Genomic DNA, 16,471 nt, shown 5'->3' on the forward strand with positions numbered 1-16,471 from the left:
TCAATTCGACGTTCTGCACCACCACGGGTGCTCAGGACTGAAATGAGGTAAGTAAAAGACTCTGTGGTTTTTGGACGGACCCAGATATGCATTTTCAATGATAATGGATTTGGATGGAAAATTGAATATCTACTGATTGTAGAATAGCAATACCGAGATAATGCCGATACAAAATTCATCACTATCTCTAGTATACCAACCTATTCTCTCCCACTGAAAATGAGTTACCAAAGCGAACTCGACGTACACGGAGGCGCCAACCATGAAGCATTTTCCTACTCGCGTCTCCAACAGCCACCCAAACCCACGTGGGAGAGCAGCCGCTGCGTCGGTCGGTCGCGGTAACTCACAGAGAGCATTGAGCCGGCGCGGCGATGCCATAAACACAAAATCCGAGAACAGCCAGCCGGCACCGAGAAAAACAAAACGATTACCATACACCAGACCGACGACCGTCAGTGCTAGTGGCGCGCGCGAGCAGAGCTACCTACTGTGTGCGAACTTGGTAGTTAGGTTGGTTAGTTGCGTTGGTAGGAACGGCACACCGTCGACCGTGTTGGCGCCATTCGCGCGGTCAGTTGTGAGCGCGCTTTCGTCGGATTAACACGTGGTTCCTCATACTGTGGTCGTTGCGGTTTGAACAGTTTTTTTTTTGGATACCGGGTCCAAAGTTGTGGAAATTTTTTGTGGTGTGTGTTTTGGTCTAGTTTTGGTCTACTGAATGAACTAGATCAGAGATCAGGATATTAACAGCGACGATTATTGTGCGTTCGCAGAGTTCGAGTTCGGTTTGAAGTGCGAGAGTGGGCCGCACGTCCGCAATGTGATTTGGCAATCGCGCGGGTTTTCCCAGCGGCGGCGGTGGAAAGAATTGATTGATTTGTGGGCGAAAAAAAAACGCCAGTGCAGTTGGCTAGGTATCAAGTGGATGCTGGTGATGCTGAGAGCGGTGAGGGGATGTTGCAGGTGGATTCAGTCATAAAAGTGCACCGATGATGATGGTGATGATGCAGTTGTAGTGGATTTGTAATGCATCTGCCGAAGCGGAGTTGAGCCGATGGACGAAGGAGGCTTACTAGTTGCACCTGGCCAAATAGTTGTGCAAAAGCGTGCGGTGCGGACGAAGTGGATGTGATTTTTTTTTAAGCAGCCAGTACCGGGAAAATAACACAAGTTCGCAAAATAAAGAATTAATAGCAGTATTGGATGAACTCCCCGTAAATTTCGATAGAGAATTGTGCACTAAGTTTGAAATCATGGTCTAGAAATTTGAGATTTGTTATAACAGTAAACTTCTAACCACAAATATTTAATACGGCGCGTCGCAACTTTTTTAGAATGAGATATGTATGTACCTATGGAATGAGATGTATGGATTAATACGTCAAGTAAGCTGTGAGAAAATATAATGTGAAGTTGGGTACCCAAGCAACACACATGTCATATAAGAGTTGCGGCAGCGCAAGTTTTGGTTGTATAGAAATAAATGAAACGTAATTCTAATTCAATGTTAGAATTACGTCAAACTAACTCCTATAGAACTAAAACTTCGCCGTTGTTAAATTAGCAACGATTTTTTGATATTTATATACTACTAAATATAATACAATCTTGACATACGTCATTGTGCACTAAATCATATAAGAGATGTTATGCTTTTTTCGGTAGCTTTGTTATCTTCGTCATAGGGTATTCCTTAAAACTTGTTCAACTCAAATTTGGCTTATGGCAACAATTTTACTAACAATCACTTATCATGAAAAACAAAACCAATTCTAACATTTTTATGTCCTAATTTATGCTCGCAGCTATTCCCAGCATTTATTCGGTTAGACCTGCTGTGCAGCGTTAAAATAAATCTTTTAGACACCAATTTACAACTTGATTCTACATTGAACATATAGAACGGAGACGTCTCGTACCAACAGTTCCGTATATGCGAAACTCAGTTATTTCAATAATTTATTAACAGTGGGAGTGACGTTCTTAAGAAAGTCAATGCCACTCCTTGGTCCTTAGCTTCCTGAGATGAAAAACAGGTATTTACGCCGTATTCCTACACCTTTTGCCTAGGATTAAGCGAACAGCCGGCTCGAATGGAACACTCTCTGGCACTCATTTATTCTAATTTAATTTTGTAGATATTGGTCTAAACAAGTTTATCATCATGCCGTCTTTGTCATACAGGTTTTAATTTCTGATGCTTATATTAGGGTGAAAATTTACTTCGTTATATGCACTAATTCCCGTCACATCAAACGAAAAGTAGTCAATCATTACAAATATTCTGACTTACCTTTTCCAACGCCTCATCAAATGGAAACAAAATTATGTAGACTATTGATAATCAGCCTTTTAGGCACTGGAAACCGAATAATTACTTGAAATTTTACGTTTCTTGTTTTGCGTCGAATTGTTCCTCATCACCGCACGATTTTCACTTCGCCAGATTCACTTGTTCAATCAACCTTCAATTTACACTCCACAAAAGCTTCGGGCTCGTAGCGTAGTGGCTATACGTTCACTTTACTAGTGAATGGTCATGGATTCGATCTCAGCCCCGGCACTTGCAATTTTTCGTCAGTTGCTCTTCCTCCCGAGAGCGGCTGACACCTGACCCTCTTCTGAGCATATATTTATGCTCTAACGGACCTGAATTGGAATCGCTCACACAGTGCCCTAGTGGACTAAAGAGCTGTAAATTAAGTTAAGTGGTTGAAGAATAAAAAACCAGCCTAATCCACCTAGTGGTGATAGTGCCTTTCTCGTCGAATATGTATTCAAGATTTTTCCGTCGCCATTAGCCGAAGTGTTCCTAAATCCTGAGAGTACTCTAGAACGGAACAAAACTCATTTCTTCTCTTGTCACAGTGCTCGTTAACTCATCAATGGGGGGTGGAGTTGATAAATAATAAATGTATTTGATGAATAAATACCCAAACAATTACGCAAAACCGCTGAACTCATCGGATTTGATTAGAAATTTCCTGGAAGACTCTAATTTCACCTTAAAAATTAAAAATGTTGAATTCCGATCAAAATTTCCAAGGGGGCCCTTCTAGACTTAAAAGAAAATCGAAATTTGTGTCAGCCTTATTCAGAAAAGCAAGAATTTTATCAAAACCATAATCAAGGTTGAAAACTTACCCATATTCCGACGTTAGATATTATGTTAAAGGTATAAGCAGAGCTGAAAAATATTAAACCTCTCAGTTGACTGCTTGACCACTTTCACTTGCACTGGATACCGATCATTATAAAGACATTTCGGCAATTATTTTCTGCACACTTTAGCCTTTTTTTTAATTATCATTGGTTTCTTGTTAAATTTGACAAAAAGGGCAAGTAAGTGAAATTCCCTATAATAATACTCATTCAATCTAAAATGACAAGATCGCTTAAATTTTTATCAAGATTTTGTTTTTTTTTTACGCATATTTATCGCTTGCATCGATTTTGTTCACCTTCGTAATTTCAGCGATGTATTTAATCCTGATTCTGCAACACTGCCGGTACAATATCATAGGTGTGGACAAGGACTATTTTCTTGCTGGCCGTTTATCTGGTTATCGAATATTTTTGATGATTTGATGTTTCGCATGCATGGGTTTGGTTTATTTTTTTAACAGGCCACTTCCGGCAGGACACCTGGGAACGGATCCGAAATACAACCGGTTCAGATATATTATTTGTGGATTGATTGGTAATTATCGGTGACAAATATAGGAAATAGCTTGTTTAGCGTTACTATTTCCCTGCTTACCGTTCATCGATAACTGCTTACCGTTGGTTATCGATAAAGCCGCTATTTGGTGTGTCGCATGCATAGGTTTGGTTCAGTTTTTTAATTGGTCACTTCCAACGGGACATCTGGAACCGGTTCCAGAACAAAACCGGTTCAGATATGGTCTGAAACTATTTTCCTGCTTACCGTTCATTTGGTTATCGAAAAAGCCGCTATTTGGTGTGTAGCATGCATGGGTATGGTTCACTTTTTTAATTGGCCACTTCCGTCGGGACACCTGGAATCTGTTCCGGATCACAATCGGTTGAGATATAGACTGAAACTATTTTCTCTTTAACCGTTCATTTGGTTATCGAAAAAACCGCTATTTGATGTGTCGCATGCATGGGTTTGGTTCACTTTTTTAATTGGACACTTCCGGCGGGACACCTGGAACCGGTTCCGGAACTCAACCGGTTCAGATATAGTCTTAGACTATTTTCCTACTTCCCGTTTATCAGATAATCGAAAATGACGTGGTTTGATGGGTCACATGCATGGGTTTCTTGCATTTTCATGTCTGGCCCCTTCCTGGGGTTCCGGTCTGGAACACCTAAATGACCATAACTCCGGAACAGCTGGACCGATCTGAACCAATTTCAATAGGAAACAATGGGAAAATATACCCCGTCGAATGAACCAACGGTCGTTGAAATCGGTTCATATTTACTATCTAAAAATGAGGTGATCTTTTTGTACACATACATACACACAAACACACACATACATACACACTGACATCATCTCAATTCGTCGAGCTGAGTCGATTGGTATATAACACTTGACCCCTCCGGGGGCTCTATCAAATTTTCGTTTTTGGAGTGAACATATAGCCTTTCGGTAGACTTTGGTGTACGAGAAAGGCAAAAAAAGCTTCGTGACACTTCAAAGATAGATTCCACTGCTACAGAATTCAGTTAACGTTGTTCAAATAATCAATACAATCCCTTTTTCCCGTCGGTAAAATGTTTGTTTACAGTTGTCTTCGCCTGAGCAGGGTTCAAGCAAACGTATGCGTTGATTTTCTGCATACGAAACATCGTTTTTTACAATCGCAGAGAAAGATTTCTTCGTATCACTGGCGTCTTGTGCTCTAGTGTAGGGGTTTTTAGATCGTGCACCGCGGTGCACTTGTTGCACCGCGAAGTCTTCAATTTAATTGAAAAATTAGAAAAAGGGCGGCAAAAACTCCAAAAGGTTCAGCAACGTTTTTCTGACAATTTTCTGTATAATCTGCAATATATATGACACAAATGTCATTCAAAATCTCAAAAGTAATTACTAAGTTAAGTAGTATTTCTTCGGTATTGCATTAGACCATAACTGCCATTCTACGCCCAATTGTACCATGTTATATGTCAATCCGATGTGACATGGGACAATTATGCGTAGAACGGCAGATTATCTATCAATGAACAATCAATCTATCAATGAACACAACATAATTTTACCAGGATTTTACTGAAAACTTGTTTACGAATTTAAAAGAAAACTTCTTCAATCCTCCAATGAGCGGACCAGACAACCGGAAAGACATTTACAACAAGTTTTGCCAGTTATATTCCACACTTCTGAAAATGATGCTTTCATGATGATTTTTTATGGACTTTGCCATAGATCTTTCCAAAAATCCAGTAATGGTTTTAAGAAAAGGTCTGTCCACAACCACACTAAAAAACGTCCAGAGGTCAACACAGAACTTCACTGAGGTTCTCATTATGAGTGGCAGGAATTTCGCTATAAACCTGCTCAGGATTTCACTCAGAATTCAGAAGGAATTTGTCTGAACATTTGCAGTAATATTTGCAGCAAGGAAATATTTCAAGTTGATCAACTGTAGCTGTGCCGCTCGTACTAAAATCCAAAACAAATAGAAGTCAATGACATAATCATACCAGCGGTACAGGAATATATCAACAATGGGTGTATGTACCTAGGAAAAGACGACAAATTTGGAATTGAACTCTTTAACAATAATACAATACAGTAATGACAGGTGCACCGCGACGCAACTTATTTTAGAAAACTGCACTGCCAGCCAAAAGGTCTGAAAACCCCTGCTATTTATGAAAGCATCCCTATTGCAATCTTCGAAATAATCTCTAGTGGCATCCCTAAAGGAAGTCCTGAAAAAAATCCTGGTGTAATTTCTAATAGAATCATTGGTGAAAAAATCTCCGTCAAAAATTGCGATGGAAAGTCTGGGCTTCGTGGCCGAGCCGTTAGTGGCGTTAGTCGTTTGGGTGTCTCGTAAGCCTCGGAGTGTGGGTTCGACTCCCGCTCCTGCTGGTGAAATTTTTTCGTCAAACGGACGCTGGGGCCACTGGGTGGTATCTCCGTTGCTGTAATGTTCAGTCTGTATAGGCAGCAAGGCCGAAGACGGTGTAATTGTCTTTAAAGAAATAGACAAGCAACCAAAAGTTCGGATTCCACTTGAGAAACGAACTCAGAAGTTCAAATTTGGTTCAATTTCGGTTTCGTTGAACTTAATTCTCCAAAAAGTTACTCATGTATTGTTTATAAACTTGGAAGTACATATACAAGCTTTTGACTTCTCTCCAAAGCGACATTGAAGTCGAAAAATGGTTCAGAAAAAAATCTACTTTGAACTTTAGGGCAGAGTTCAATCAAATTTCAACCGAACTCATGTTGAACTTTTGCGTGCCACTAAAGTTCAAACACAGTTCAAATGAACATATATCAATAACATGAAATGTTCCGTTCCTAACTTGTTTTGAACTTATTTTGAACTTACTACTCTCAGTTCTGATAAATATTAACCGTACCAAAAGTGAACTTCACATGAACTTCGGAGACAGCGGAGCTCGGGAGAAGTTCACATTCATTTAAATCACCCGACAATCGAGCTCAGCAGCCACAGCTTGCGTTAATTTCACAAGTACACTTTGTTTCACTATTATATTTCAACGTACTTACTTGAATTCCACGCAAAGAATCCGTATTGTGTGGCTCAAAGGCTGCCCTCTCAGCGAGCAACTGCTCCACCCAGTGTTCCGCCGGAATTTTTTTTCGGGTACGGCAAAAGTCTTCCAGTTTTGCTGGAAGTTTTCCATCCCGTCTCACTTGTCGCGCCAGCGCACCGGTGATCGACGCGATCGTAGTCATTGAAAACTTATAATATTTTCCGAGTTACCGACACTGGCACTAATTTATTGCTTTGCACTTGCCTAAACTGTGAACCAAAACAAACTGAAAATGTCAAACTGTGTGCTTCAAAAAGTTTGTCTCGCAGAGTATTTCAAGTTCAGAGAAAGTTCACACGCAAACCTGATTGAGCACTAATAAATGATATCAGCACATTGAGTAAAATCCCTCAGTACTTAACAATCCAAACATTTTTTCATTTTACGGAAGCTTCTTTTTAAGCTGAATAGCGTTCCTTTCAGCGGCACAAGTGTATTTTTTGTGAACTCAAGTTCGGTTAACTACTCAAAAAGTGAGCTGTATAGAACGCTATTCATCTTCCTTCGAAGAGCTGATTAAGCCCAAACATGCTGTTTTATCCGAACTTTTGGTTGCTTGGGAATAATTCCTGAAAACAGTTTTGAACGAATATCTGTAGCAATTTCTGGAGGAATCAACATAAATGGCTTGAGAAGTTCTAGCATGAATTCCAGATGTATTCCCACTAAGAAATTCTAGAAGAATCGGCAGGAATTGAGATTGATTGGGTGCCCGCAGTTGATACTCCAGTATCGCCAGGTCAGTAGCACTCACACAAGGAAATAATGAGATAGACTAACAGGCATCTTCAGTGTGCGAGTGATGGTGGTCTTCTATTTTTAGGCGAGAATGGCGTCTGCTGCGTCAGGTTGCAGGTCAATGTGGGAAGGGAAGGATAATGATGATTGCAATCGCTTGATGTTAACAGGCCGTTTGTCCTCTGCGCCTGCACATGGTCAAGCGGATGTCGGGAAATCTACAATTTTTGCACAGGGTTCACGCATTGGTGCATGGATACCAGGCATAAACTGATAGATTGTGCCAAGATTACTGTGCAGAGAATATTGTAAGGAAGTGAAAAGTAGATAGAAAGATGCAAAGTAGTAGGAAAGGGACAAGCCAGGGATTGAATCGAGGACCTTCTGCATATGAATCAGAAGCGGTAGAACCTAAACCACCTAGCCCGTCTACTACAGAAAACTGCAGGAACCCTCCCATCTCCTATCTACCGTTCATACAAAAATTGTACTCTTGTCAGGCATCTCCACTTCCCCCCTAAAAGTCTATGTGATTTATGACCGTCCCCACTATTGAAGGCATTCCTTGAGGAATCTCAGAGGCCTTTCTGGAAAGAAGAAGAAAATATTTCACAGTTTTAGGATTACTAGCCTTTTTATGAATATGGAACAGCTTTTCATATATTGGGATGTTCTTGGTGTTCCAAACTGTTCCTATACTCAGCCCTGCAGCTCCACATAAGTAATTTTGTTTGTTTTCAGCAACAAAGCGTAACAATACATTATTTGCTGTAATCCGTGAGTCTCTTGGAAACTCAAAAGTCATTTAATAATATTATTAGGATATTGCAGATCATCTGAACTAGCTTGCTGTTTAGAACATCAGATATATTCCCGTTATGGTAGTCATATCCGCTATACAGAGTTACGTTGCATAATTGCGTCTCACTATATAGCAGGTTCACTGCTTATAGGATGCTGCTCAGTTTCTTCTGCAATTCCAGCTCGTCTGGGGGTCGTGGGAGAGATTTATGGACAACTCCAGTTGCCCGGAGGTTAACCGGAACTATACGGAAAACTTCCATTTTTGGATCTATGTATACATAATTGCTATTTTGAGTTAACGATTTTTTTCCTGGGGGTACCGATACAAGGTCACTGAAAGGAAGAGTGGTGCTCTAATTTTGACAGATGTAAACGAGCAGGAGCGTTTAGACCGGGAGTTTGTTAGGATTTCACTGATGATCGCTGTTCAGATTTTGACATTGACGCCATTCTAAGTTAAAGTCACTCTTACCCGGTTAAACCCACAAAAGATAAAGTATGGATGCTGTATGGCCGAAGATTTGGGTTCAATATTTGTCCAAATTTAGATGACATTTCTTCCCTTATAACATTTCCGACCATGGGTCCAAACTATCTCAGTGCACGATTCTCGATTGAATACGTCCTTCTCTTCCTAAGGTTAATAAATCCTGTGAACTAGTGTAGGCGAAACATCCGACGTATATGACCGACGGTGAACGGATGTCGGTGGATTCAAATTGAATTGTGTTTAGTGTGTAAATTCGATTCACTGCGCAGTGCAATCGGCGGCGGTGGCGGCGGCACAACACAGCGCGTTGTGGTGAGATTCAAAACCCGTACAAATATCGGATTAGTGCATTGTTCCGAGGATAATTGCCCCGTTCCTGGTAATGGGAATTTTTGGCCGAAGCGTCATTGGAGCGGTGTTGGATTGCGCAACGTAATGCAATGATATACGGCAGAGATGATTGGTTAAATCTTCCGAGAATGGCAGTGTGATCGATGTGTTTACCGTAGCGTTTTGGTAGTGACAAAAAGTGAAAAAGTTCTTTGGAACGTTAATACGTGAACATCAAAGCAGTGGCTAATAATATCATAATAAACAGGAGCACAATAGTTCAAGGCATGGAGCTGCAGAAAGCAATAAAAAGAAAGAATTTTATGTAAACTGTTGTTAAAAAACATTTTCAGAAGAGTTTAAACTTCCAAGTAGCAGCAGGCAGAAAAAAAAGGTAAGTAATATGATTGTGTAATATGTTTTACATATGTAAGCATATATCTGATCATAAAATATAGTAAATATAAATAAATAATTAAGCTTCATTTTTATTATTTTGCTTCTGTGTGGAAATTTAACTACCAAACAAAGTTCATTCAATTTTCTATCACGTTAAGCAAGGATTACTGGCACTTCAGGCTTTAAACCATATTTCAAAATCATACCACAGAGAACATCCAGAGTTTTCGTTTACCGAAGGCGTTTGCTCCTGGCAGCAGCGATGCCAGATATACAGATTTTTTCTGTATTATACAGATTTTTGACCTCCTATACAGACAAGATACAGAGTACAGAAAAATACAGATTTTCAATATGTGATACAGATTTCTCCAGAAAGCATTAAATTTGTTGAGTTATTTTTAATAAATTTAATAAAAACTTTATAAATTGCTGCTTAACCTTTAAAGAATTTATGAAAATTTGTACATTTTTACACATGTTTTAAAAAATAAACACCGTAAAAAATTTAAAAAAACGCAAAAAAGTAGTACATTTTTGTTAGTTTCTATTGAAATCTACACAGATCGAAAAAAGAGTGTAAATTTCTGTGGGATATGAGGCACATAATTCGAGCGTGGGATATCACAGAAGTTTACATGACATATCATGTAAAAGTCATAAAATGACATGTAAACTTCAATTATATGTCATGTAATTCTGCATGACTCTGAGTGTTTACATGACATATAATACACATTTACATGATATATAATGTAAACCATCATAACATTAAATTTACATGATTTAAATTGATAAATCCCCTTTTTTTTTCTGTGTAGGGTTCTTGTTGTCTGCTTTACATTCAAATACGATGATACAGAAAAATATGTATTGATACAGATTTTTGATAAAATAATCTGGCATCTTTGACTGACAGGGATGCCAGATCCATTTCTGTATCACTCGTTCAAAAATTTGTCAGTGACAAACAGGGCGCGGAGGCTGAAACATGCCGCATTTCGTCGTTCCCGCGTTTTCGTATTTTTCTTTGTGTTTTCATTCGTACTTGAGTGGAACGCTGATGGAAGAGTGAACGGTCGTCGGTGACAAGCAGGGCGCGGAGGCTGAAACATGTCGCATTTCGTCTTTACCGCGTTTTTGCATTTTTCTTCGTGTTTTTAGTTCGCACTTGGGTGGAACGCTGATGGAAGAGTGAACGGTCGTCGGTCGTCAGTGACAAGCAGGGCGCGGAGGCTGAAACTTGCCGCATTTCGTCGTTCCCGCGTTTTCGTATTTTTTTGTTCGCACTTTGTGTAAACGATCGACGATGACTCGGTGGCAAGAGACCACATTGCCCGCATCGTGGTGCTCGTGTCCGTCGTTATTCCGAGTTCGGAAATGCTGAGACCAAAGCCAAACATTGAAAACCAGCTGGTCATGATTACCCGGTGAGTTCGTTCCTTATTATTACTTTTTATATTTGAACATGACATATATGGGGATTTCGGAGGGGTAGCCTAAGGAAGTTAAATGAACTGGTTTCCGGGCAAATGTTCGTGGGGTGGCCAGACTTTGTCACGAGATAACAATTATCATGTTGTTTTCCGAAGGTCTCCAGTGAATTTAGCTTACCCTGCTACAACAAACCATCAGGTAGATCATTCCGTTCCGGTATGACTCTGCAGCCATAGGTAATCCTTGCGCTGATGGTGGGTACACAATCATCATCATCATCATCATCATCACTCGTTCAAAAATTTGTATCCCACACTCAATTCGGGTAAAAAATCGGTATCCTATACAAATGAAAAATCTGTATATCATATAAAAGCAATCTGTACAGATGCTCAAAAATATATGGCATCCCTGGCTCCTGATCCATTTTCCGAAAATATTATGTAAAAAGCGTAAAAAGTATTGTAATGATGAACTATCAAATGATGGTCATGTTTAAAAATAGTATGCTGCATACTGCCATTTCGATGTTTCATCGTTTCCCATAGTGTAGTTCACCAAAAACCATGCCAGAATTTCTGCTTTATCTAATTTCACATTTGTTTTTCTTCAACCTTCATTCCAGTTTTCCACCGCCACCAATAAACAACGAACGCAAATTGAATTCCAACGAGAATCGCATCCGTTACCGGGCAAGAAGGGCACAAAACCTGAGCGAACAAAACGGTATCTGCATTCTGCAAAGTTGTTCAATTTATTCCTGCAGTTGTTGTCCGAAAACCGAAAAGTGAATGTGTTGTTTGCGGGTAACTAGAGAAGAGATATAAAAAAAACGATATCCACTGTACAGTCCATGAATTTGAGCGCACGTGATGTGTCGTCGCTGTTCAGGGTGTCGATAATGTCCATCGAGAAGGAATAATAGAGCGAGAGAAACTGTACTGTGGAAAATTTGTCTGTGTCTCGGAGCGGACAGGAGAGTTATAATTGGAAGATTGTTCCTATATTGGTAGCAGTGAGTTGTACAGTTTTGAATTGGACGGAGTTTGGAGACAGAAACAGCAATAAGCTTCATTAAATCTATGTAGGCGATAAAGGTGAGTATACATGCGCTATTAGAGAATCTTCAATAATTTGTATCTGACTACATTCAATTGCATTCATTCAAACGCGATTTCAATCAAATTCATCTTTGCAACTAATAAGTAACTGTAAATAGTTATTTTTCATATTCCAAAACGCTGTAATATGTTATCTACCGTGTAAAACGAATCAAAGTTATTCAAATTATATTGAGTTAAGAATATAAAATTTGCAACGGCAACAGATTCTTTTTGGTTATACCCCTTTCGGGAGAAAGTACGGAACAAAGAGAGTCTCCATAGAAATGGCCTCAATGTGGATCTCAAGTACTCTAGGATATTACAAAAATCAACACTTTTTCTTCATTATTTAGAAGAACTGTTCTTTTTTAGGGCCCATATAGCCGAGGCGGTAAACGCACGGGTATTCAGCATGACCATGCTGAGGGTGACGGGTTCAATTCCCGGTCGGTCCAGGATCTTTTCGTAAAGGAAATTTCCTTGACTTCCTTGGGCATAGAGTATCTTCCACACGATAGAGTTAGGCTTGAGTTGGGCCTGCCACACGATATACACATGCAAAATGGTCATTGGCTCTCAGTTAATAACTGTGGAAGTGCTCATAGAACACTAAGCTGAGAAGCAGGCTTTGTCCCAGGAGGACGTTACGCCAAGAAGAGAGAGAGAGAGAGAGTTCTTTTTCTTTCAAGCTTAAGCTTTTTCCTTCATAAATGTGTTTACTTTAATTTTTTGCGCCCTCAAGTATGTAAGAAAAATTTCCTTTGTGATTTTCCCCAAATCTCTGTGATAGTGTTTTTTTTATCACGCTCTACCAAATATAGAGAAATTATCTATGTCATTCTTTGAAAAGCTGTTTATGAATACATGAAACAAAATATGCCTTTGTTATTATTCCAAGTTTAAGTATTTTTTTGTGGATTCTAAAACTTTATCATTTTTTTTCTAAAATTCCTTTAGAAAATCTTTCAATTATTTCTTCGAAAAATCAAGCGGTTTTCTATTAATTTCAATTGGAAATTTCCGTGTCTCCATAAATTCCTTCAGGGATTCATCCAGAAAATATCGAAAAATTTTCTCATACAGTTTTGCTTCATTTCTTTCAGTTATTCCTACACGAATTTCTCCAGAGTTTCTTCGTGAATTTCTCCATGTATTTCCTCGAAATTCCTCCAGGTTTTCTTACAGATTCTTAAATAAATTCATTCAGTAACTTCTTCGAAACAATTCCCTAGGAATTTATACAGGAATTCCTTCAGAAATTTCTAAAGGAATTTGTTTAGGAGTTCTTGTAGATTTTTTTTTCAATTTTTTTAGATATTCCACTGATAATCCATTATTCATTTATTATTATTATTATTATATTATCCATTATTCATTTAGAAATACGTCTACTTTACTATTACAATTTTCAGAAAAACCTCCAGAATTTGTTTTGGAGAAATTCTCGAGGATTTTTTTTTATTTCTTAATAAATTATTTCACGAATTCCACCAAAAGTTTCTCCTGGGTTTTTTTTCTTGTACTCTTCCAGAAATTTCTTTGGAAATCACTCCTGGTATTTCTTTCGGGAATTTCGTTGGGATGCCTCAAGATATTCCTCCATTTATTCTTCCAAGAATGTCCTCAGGGACTTCAAAACGAATTTAACTAAAGATTCATTCAGAAATTCCTTCAGGATACTTTCTGCAGTTAGTCCAAGGAATCCTTCTGATATTTTTTTTTTTCAGAAATTCCTTCAGGGAATTGTTTTGTGTTCTAGAGGAATTTCAGCTAGGATTTCTTCATAAGTTTACTCATAAATTCTCTTTTAAGTAATTAATGTATGAATTCTCTGGTAAATGCTTCATGGTTTCGGCATACCTAGAAGATTCATTTTATAATTTCCTCTATGCAGCCCTGTCGTCGTAAAATTCGAGCTTCTTAGTCGTTTGATGGTGGGGTGGGCGCTGCTACACAACACAGTTGATAAGGGCGCCAGCGATTGCAAATCCGATAGAAATGTTGCTAAACACAATAATTACTATTTTAAGTGTATAGTATGCTGACAGGAAATATATAAAGCGATACAATATCTTAACAATATAGCAATTATTAAAATATTTTTTAGATAATAATATTGGGTATAGGGCGGAAGTGGTATACCTCGGTTCTTTGCTAACGGCTGACAACAGTCGAACAATATACGAAGGCGCATCATCAGTGGAAGTCGTTCCTACGAATGTCTTTGGAAGAAACTGCGTTCAACAAATATGCAACAAATGTACCATAAACGGTGCTAATAATATTAGTGGAGCTATCAGACATGAGACTTGGACCATGCTCGAGGACGAGGAGGTCCTGCAACCACTTGGGATCTTTGCGCAACAAGTGCTAAGGACGATCTTTGGCGGCATGCAGGAGAACGGTGTGTGGCGGCGAAAGATGAACCACGAGCTCGTTGCACTCTGAGAATGCCGAAAAAGCACGGCGAAATTAGTGTGCGCTACTGATTCGCTTGGTTCAAAAATCCTTGGAATACCGAGAGTACGATGGGCGGCTTGGGTGCTGACGGTGGATAGCTGCAACTGGGACATATGGTATTATGGCGGCAAATTATATAGATTTGAGTATGAGCGCCCTCGCAAATAAGAAAAAACAACTTGGGGAACTTACGTATTTTCGGCAGTTTTATTTTCTTCGTCTTAGGGTTTTTTGAAACCTGTTGAACTCAAAGATGACCTCGAATCCTTCCAAACCAAGCTGAGTTACATGCCCAAATTTCAGGCAATCTGACCGACAAATACGCCCCATGACGAAGAGAACAAACTTGCTGATAAAACCCTTCGTCACCTTATGTATAGACTGTTTGAGAAATTATAAATACTTTTTATTTATTGAATAAAATAAACTATTCTAATGATTTTCGCCATATTCTTTCAGAATGCAACAAATTGTGCTCCTATTTTTTTATGTCTTTCCAATTGACATGATATTTTTAAGAACAGTCGATTTCTCCAACAATGAACTTCATTCGCCCAATTTGCATTGGTGTTTTTGTAATGATTTCAACATAATGTATCACAAAATACCAGTAATTGTCTTACTTTTTATTATATTCGCTTTCATAATAAGTTGTCTAGGAAATGCGTTCATCCTGGAAAAAATCAATAAAGACGTTTGCACAACATTTTTTTCTGACATAAAATTTCTTATTTTTTAAGGTCTAAGAAGGAACATCAGAACTACCATACAGTTTCTTATCTTTTCTGAACGCATTCAGTTTGAACTATTTTATTGTTTTGGCTCATTCGACCCTTCCGATGACAAAGCTTGTCATATCATAAAAACAAATGCAATAAGCAGTAATTAAGACATTCGTTTGCTTAACGTTTGTTGCTACCCGTGTTGTTGAGAAATTTCAAATAAAATTGTTTTCATTAAGAAGATTTGTAATGATGGTTCTTGATCAAATATTCCAGTGAAAATGTCTTTTACCAATCTATAAATATCTTTTCTTATCGATACAGAAACTTTCATTGTGTTTGGAAATTGAATATTTTTTTACGCGTTTTTTTTCTTTTCCATTATGCTACATTTTTTGACCAGTTTGTGCAGCTTCACATTTTAATCATATAATTTACTTGTACAACAACATCAACAAAGTTGGTATTATTTGCTTCGTTAGAATGTTTACTATAATAAGAGCTAACTTTTTTGATTATTAAGCTCACATTGAAATGACAGTCTATCGTTTGTGTATTTATAATTTCTAAAACAGCTTTTGAGAAAATCGCCTTAGTGATTTTGAAAAATTTAGTGCTCAGAAAAGGCGGCAAAAGAGGATTTTTTCGTATTTTCAATAAAATGCAGAGGGGCACCTACTATATGGAACTTGGGTAATATGACGGGTTAACCCCCAAAACCACTCCCTTGCGTAAAAGTTCGCTGCCCTGGTTTAGGTATGTAAGAAAAAATGTTTTTTTATTGTTTTGCTCTCAAATAGTTGTATGAACTTTTGTGAAATTGGATTTTTTTTTCTTGCGCTCTGTCTAATATTGGAGAATTGCCTATGTGATTTTAGATGATTTACGTCCTTTCAAATATCAGCAAAATTAACTTTGTCAATATTGCATTTCTTACACTTATAGACGCGTAAAAAAGTCTCATTTATGATATTAAAATGTACTCTGAATAACCTGTATGGTTTTACACTTTTATATCTGTAAAAACTACTGTGATATCAAATATTTTTCATCCACTCTCCCGAATATAAAAAATCACTTTATGTGGTTTTTCATGTGTAAAATTGCCTTTAGTAATAATCAAAGCTTTAGCGCCCCAGAGAAGGTGTGAAGAAACTCTTTTACGGAATTGGGAATTTGGAATTGTTCTTCCATTTTTAAGTATAAAAGTATCATTTCAT

General features: G+C 38.3%; 1 protein-coding gene across 7 annotated transcripts in view; it reads left to right on the forward strand.

Annotated features, from left to right (window-relative positions):
* Positions 1 to 302: 302 nt before the first annotated feature.
* LOC109621281 (D(2)-like dopamine receptor) overlaps positions 303 to 16,471 on the forward strand; it is a 182,891-nt gene continuing 166,722 nt past the window's right edge. The window contains exons 1-3 of one of the 7 annotated variants that reach the window (XM_062860612.1): positions 303 to 1,410; positions 8,950 to 9,524; positions 11,592 to 12,063. The gene's annotated coding sequence lies outside the window, so the exon portion shown is untranslated. The remainder of the gene's footprint in view (positions 1,411 to 8,949; positions 9,525 to 11,591; positions 12,064 to 16,471) is intronic. The other 6 variants (XM_062860613.1, XM_062860614.1, XM_062860615.1 and 3 more) reach the window with 6 other exon arrangements.

This window comes from Aedes albopictus, chromosome 3 (genome assembly GCF_035046485.1).
Source record: "Aedes albopictus strain Foshan chromosome 3, AalbF5, whole genome shotgun sequence".
Classification (NCBI taxonomy): domain Eukaryota; kingdom Metazoa; phylum Arthropoda; class Insecta; order Diptera; family Culicidae; genus Aedes; species Aedes albopictus.